The following is a 6,148-nucleotide window of genomic DNA, read 5'->3' as shown; positions in this document are numbered from 1 at the left end:
ACATCCAAACTTTCTCACTCCCCCGTGGAAGAATAAGTCTGTGGAAGGAACGACGATGTGGAAAAGAGGAAGCGAAAGTCGAAGAACGAAAGAAAGGAAACTGCAGCACCAAAAAAACGAGAACATGCAAAGAACGAAATCTGAATGAAACAGCTTCATTCACGACGACCCTTGTTATTTTCTCATCCGTTTGATCTAATATGCATTCATTCATTTCTCCAAAGCAAGTAAGGAGCATTTAACATTTCACCTGAAGAGTCAACGATAAACCCTACACAAAGCTGCTCTTTACATCTGTTTGACGTGTCGCCTAATCTGCAACCCTGGGTTTGAGAAAGGCACGCCAATGAATCTATTTCTAACAAAAGTGGAGCAGAAATTCAAGCGGAAAGGGAAAGTGAGTGTTCTGGCACCTGAGAGAGATCGCCCGTCTCACACTGTTAAACAGCAGTTTCACTGGAGACCGTGTTCTTCAGAACATCATGCCCAATAAAGACTTTCAAAGAGGCTGGCATGCACTTAAAGGAGCCGTAAAGCTGTGGAATATGTTCCACGAGTGCATGACTGTTTGTTTCCACAAGCGCTAAATGCAACTCGGAATACGTTCAGACCTATAAGGCGTAAAGGGCCAATGACTTAAAAATGTATTCCTAACTCGGATATTTCTGTAGGACATATAAGAGCAAGCGGAGTAAGTCTCCTGCATTTTAAACGTTTCTTCTACGGAGAAAAAAAGGAAGAGATCTCACGAATGAGCTCAGATTTGCGATCGAATGTCAATATTTATTGAAGATTTATCATCAAATTCTGGATCATTGTACCTCTGCAGTCTCGTTGGTTTCCAAAGCAATTGCAGGAGAAACATCTGAGACCAACCTGATGGATGGACAAACCGACACGTGTTCAGCCTACAAAAAAAACGGAGATAAATCTTGAGAATGTTCCAGACGGGATGTAATCGCACAGTTCATAAAACTCCCCCGTCCGCATGAGATACAGCAGAGGGAGGCGGGCACCTCCTCTCTACCATTAAACCTCCGCGTCAGGCTATTTTTAGCTCTGCGTTTCATTAATATGGACGAACCACGCAACCGGTAAACAAAACAGAGTCTAACCGCCAGACACACAGATGCATTCATTAACACTGTAACTGTAATGTTATCAGAGAGTGAGTCAGATGTGAAGGACACTCGTCTGCAGTTCTCCAGGAGGTGCAGCGTTCACGTTTCGTGCTGATGCGGCAGATATGAAAGCTTAAAGTCGACAGAATATCACAGCACTCACCAACACATACGCTTTATACGGTGGTAATTAAAACATTCGAGCCAAATGCATATTATGTTACTCCACCAAGGAATCTGACCTCGGTCCACTCTGTGCTACACAGTCCGGCCAATCCCATCTTCACACAGACGTTTGCTCTCACTATCATGGTGAAAGTATGCACACATTATTACTTTCTGCCAGCCCTTATTTAACACTGCTGGGACATTTACTGGGTCAAACGGTCTATCCCACCAATACCAAAAGCAGAAGAATCTTTTCGTTTCGGGGTGGCGTTCAGTTCACCCAAAAATTCATCATTTATTCATCCTTGTGTCATTTCAAACCTGTATGACTTTCTTTCTACTGCGGAACACACAAGAGGATATTTTGAAGAATGTTGGAAACCAAATACTATTGACCCCCATTGACTCCCATTGTATGGACTAAAAACCACAAAGACATTACTCAAAATATCCTCTTTTGTGTTCCAAAACAAAGAGCCTTGTACGGGTTTTTAATGACACGCGAGTAACAAAAAAAGCCAAAATTGTTGTTTTTGGGTAAAGTGTCCCTTTAGGGCGCTATTGCCCAAATCCAAATTATTACATTTACACATGAATTATTGTTAAGTTACTAAACAATTACACATTTATCTCCCGGCTAGCAGTTCATTACAAAAAGGAAACACATTAGACCCAAAGGGGAACCAAATGATGGTGATGAATTGACTGAACCTAACTGGGCTTGGGCCAATAAGCAACCACCTAACAACTACCCAGAACACCCTAACAACCACATAGCAACACATTGAAATGACTCAGCAAACCACATACTGTATAGCAATGGCCTGGCAAACATCCACTAGACTCTAGCATCATGGTGAGTTTTGCACAAGCAAACAGTACTCGCGTTGTTTTTAGCAAAAGTAAACGTCAAGAGTTAAGATGTGTGATTTGGTCGAATTTCGGTCGTGCATTGAGCAGAGGTTTGTCAGGGGAGGGATGGTGGTACGAGGCACCGGTTCAATGATACGCCATCCTCATGTCCTGCTGAGAAAGGACGAGAGAGAGAGAGAGAGAGAGAGAGAGAGAGAGAGAGAGAGAATGATTTGCTATGTGCACCAAACATGCATGTTCAAGAAAGCACCTGCAGATGATGTTAAGTCGTATTTGAAGATCGCAGGCCCAGACCCCAATTCTGTGATCGTACCACCATTCCAACATTCGGTCTGCTTTGGATTAAACACGTCTGCAATGAACTCCCATCCACATAAAACAGAGACCAGCCTGAACATGCAGTCGTCTGACAGATTTGTTGTAAAACAGTGCCTCTTTATTTTCCCTCTTTTAAAAAGAGTCAAGGAAGCAGAGAATTCTGGGGAGGAGGTGTGGGGGGTAATTGCCTCTGCTCTGCTGCCTATCACACGCTCGACTTTTGAACGTGTGAGAGCGGCGTGGAATGTGGGAAAAGGAAAAAAGGAAGACAAGGGTCTTACCGCGCCATGGTGGTCTGACCTTGGCCCCCGCCGGAGGCCAAACACTGTCAGCGTCCATCGCGGAGGATCCATTCACAGAATATACGATTTCTCCAAGCCGTGTTTTCTGAATGGTTGGACGTGCTAGATGCGTTTAGAAAGGAATGGAAAGTAAAGGTATACGGCTGGGGATGGAGCCTTTTCTTTTTTGGAGGGAGCGTAACGGGCTTTCTTCACATTTCTATTAGAGCCTTAAGCTCTTGATTACGGCAATTGGCATGTCAGATTTCTCTTTCGCCTCTCGCTGGTCATTTGTTGTGGATGACAGAGGTGAAGCAGAAAACAATGGAGGAGGAAAGGCAGGTGAGGCCGAAATTTCCATTTGAACCACTAACTTTTGTAGGAAGGGGGATGAGGAGGATGAAAAAAAACAGGTGGTTACTGAAAAGCTTGCTTTGTTTATAGATGACACAAACTAAAAATGACATTGGCATTGCCAGCGTACTGTATGTGGATGTTTATGGCCCACGTCAAAAGAAGCTTGCCACGCGTCTTTGTGATATCTTGGTCAATTGCACAACTTGAGATAATTTACATCTGGAGCGCAAACATCTTTTGTTGCATCTAAATTGTTCATTTGGCTCAGTTAGTTTTCTAAAAGACAGGACATTTATGAAACCTTGTCAATTGAAAAATTTCAGTTGGGCTCTAAATCATTTTACAATGTGCTGTATGAATATATCGATCTATTTATCTTTTATTTCTATACATCGCCGATGCCCTTTTGAAATCCGAGATGTCTAAATGTTCTGTTTTTCAGGAAATTAATCCTTTTTAAATGGTCAAATACTGTATGGTCTGAGTTGACAAGCACTTTTTATCTGTTGGATATTCTCAAAATCCTTTGAGAAACATAAAGTGTAACTTGTAATAATTTGTATTTATGATTTATGAGAAACAAATTAAAAATCACGAGATATGGGGAAGCAAGGTTTCAGAAGGACGGCAACTATATATTAGAACATCTTGTTTCCAAGTACGAGCATACAAACACTCTTATTTGAGAGAATAAGATAAGACGTGAGATATTGAGTCTTGTTTTGTGAAAAAGATCACATTCAACAAATGTCTTTGCACTTAACATGAAAAAATATCTGCCTATACATTTTTCTTACCACATCTGCAAATATTATTTTTGTTTTCGGCATAAACTCACTTAATTTTGTTATATTTTTCAGAAAACAAGTCTAAACGCTTCTTGATTTAAATATATTTCATGCAAAAATACAAACAAAAGAAATAGAGCCATAAATACTACAAAATTGACCATATAATATTTGTTTTTCTGTTTTTTTTATAATACCATTTTGAATGTTCTTAAAAACGAATCACATGACATAGTTTAACCACATAAATGTATATTTGTGAATAGCTGTTGAGCTAGTTTATGGGTGAAATTCTAGAAAATGATCAGACGAAAACAATCATTACAGGAAATTTCTTTGCAGCGTAATACTGGGTGACAGAAATAATCAAACTAAAGAAAAATATCAATAGGGCTATAAGATTATTCACACACACACTGTTTATGGAACTTAAAGGAACAGTTCACCCAAAGTCTCTCAAATTGTTTGAAATCTGTATAAATGTTATTTTGAAGAAAGTGGAAAAGCAAACCGATCTGGGGCACTTCTAACATTGTCATTTTTCTAACTATGGCGGTCAATGGTGGCCAAGATCTATTTTGTAACAAGCATTCTTTCAAATATCTTTCCCTGTGATCATCAAAACAAAGACATTTATACAGATTTGCAACAACCCGAGGGCTAGAAAACGAAGGTGGATTTTTTCTTTTTGGGTGAACTGTACCTTTAAAGGGAACTTCTCTGCAGTTTAAGCCCACTCTTCACCCCACAGCGGCACTTGCATGTTCTTGCAACTTCTTCCCATTTACTGCCAACATTCCTTAATTTGTAGAAAAAACAACCACCTACTTTACCATGAACGCAGCAATTAAAATAAAACTCCAAACCAGACACCGACAATCACAAACAGGTGTTTCGTGGCTCTAATACTTGCAAAAGTTTACAAGGCCCTTAAAGACGTTTTTGGCTCTTTGTGAGTTCACATGAGCTCAGTTAAAGCGGGGAGCTCCTCTTATTCAATTAGTTGCTATATGAGTTTGTGTGCGGTACAGTTAACATCATGCCACGCCTGATGTAAACGGTCCGCAAAAGATGTTAGTACACATCGAGCTATTCGTGCAATGCTGTTAAAAGCCCCCCTCCCATAATGCACTGCGGCTTTTAAAAGAAAAGGAGAGGAGCTTGGGTCTTCGCTGTTATATGACGCAATAAAGCGATGGGTCTAGAAGAGGTTGGGGAATGCATGAGTCGTGAGAGGGATCACATAATGGTGTATGAATACTGTATTTGATATAGAAATCGATTAAAGCTGTGCGTCTAAACTGGTTTTACTGCATTACTAAAACGTGATGAGGATTATTTGATTATATGTTATATGTTAGGATATACATTGAAACTACAGACCGAACCCATCGTAGACAACCATCTAAAACAACATCTTTTGGGATTTCGACGTGAATTGATTGTACCTAAGTGGCTTCGATCAGCTCCGTCACATGTCTCGGGGGCTGACGAAAGGCCCGTCGCGCATACCACAGCTCACGTAAATCCCCTGGGGTCCGAATTATCTGGTGACCTTAAGTATGGGTCAGATGTGATGGAGGACAAAGAGCCATCGATCAGAGCATTGAAGAGGCATTTAGCTGAAGTAATAATTGAGTGTTCATTTCTCATGCTTGTGTTACGGCACAATAATGTCTGAGTGCTTGTTATTGCTTAATGACACCCGAGAGACCTCTCCATCCTTCTCTAGACCAGATTAAAGTGAAGGTGTGCGTGTCAGGAGCTCTCAGGGCCAACGAAGTGCATCTACTCAACAAACGTCTTTTGGAAGTATGAAATGCAACAGTACGACACTGCATACTTGCACACTACGGTATGCACGGCATACAGCATATTATTTTAAACAAATTGAATGTGAAACACACAGATTGCATTGCACAAACAAACCAAAGTACATTTAGCAGACGCTTTTACAAAGAGTTCAGGGTGCAATAACTTAAGCGACATGTCATATGCAACAATGCTGTCCTGGACGGTATTCAGCAACATCCGATTTTTATTAAAAAAATTAAACCAGATATTTTGTATCAGATTTTGCGTTAGTAAAACGTTGGCGGTCAAATAATGATTGAAAAGCGTAATACCATCATTTCTTACTATTTTTTGTATACTTTGAATAGTACATTCTGGGAAATATCTGGAATATTTCCATTGCCAAACCTAATATTTGCAATATTGAAATGAGCGACTTGTGTGCACT

Source organism: Barbatula barbatula (assembly GCF_947034865.1).
Source record: "Barbatula barbatula genome assembly, chromosome: 5".
NCBI lineage: Eukaryota > Metazoa > Chordata > Actinopteri > Cypriniformes > Nemacheilidae > Barbatula > Barbatula barbatula.
Note: the sequence above shows the minus strand (reverse complement) of the source record.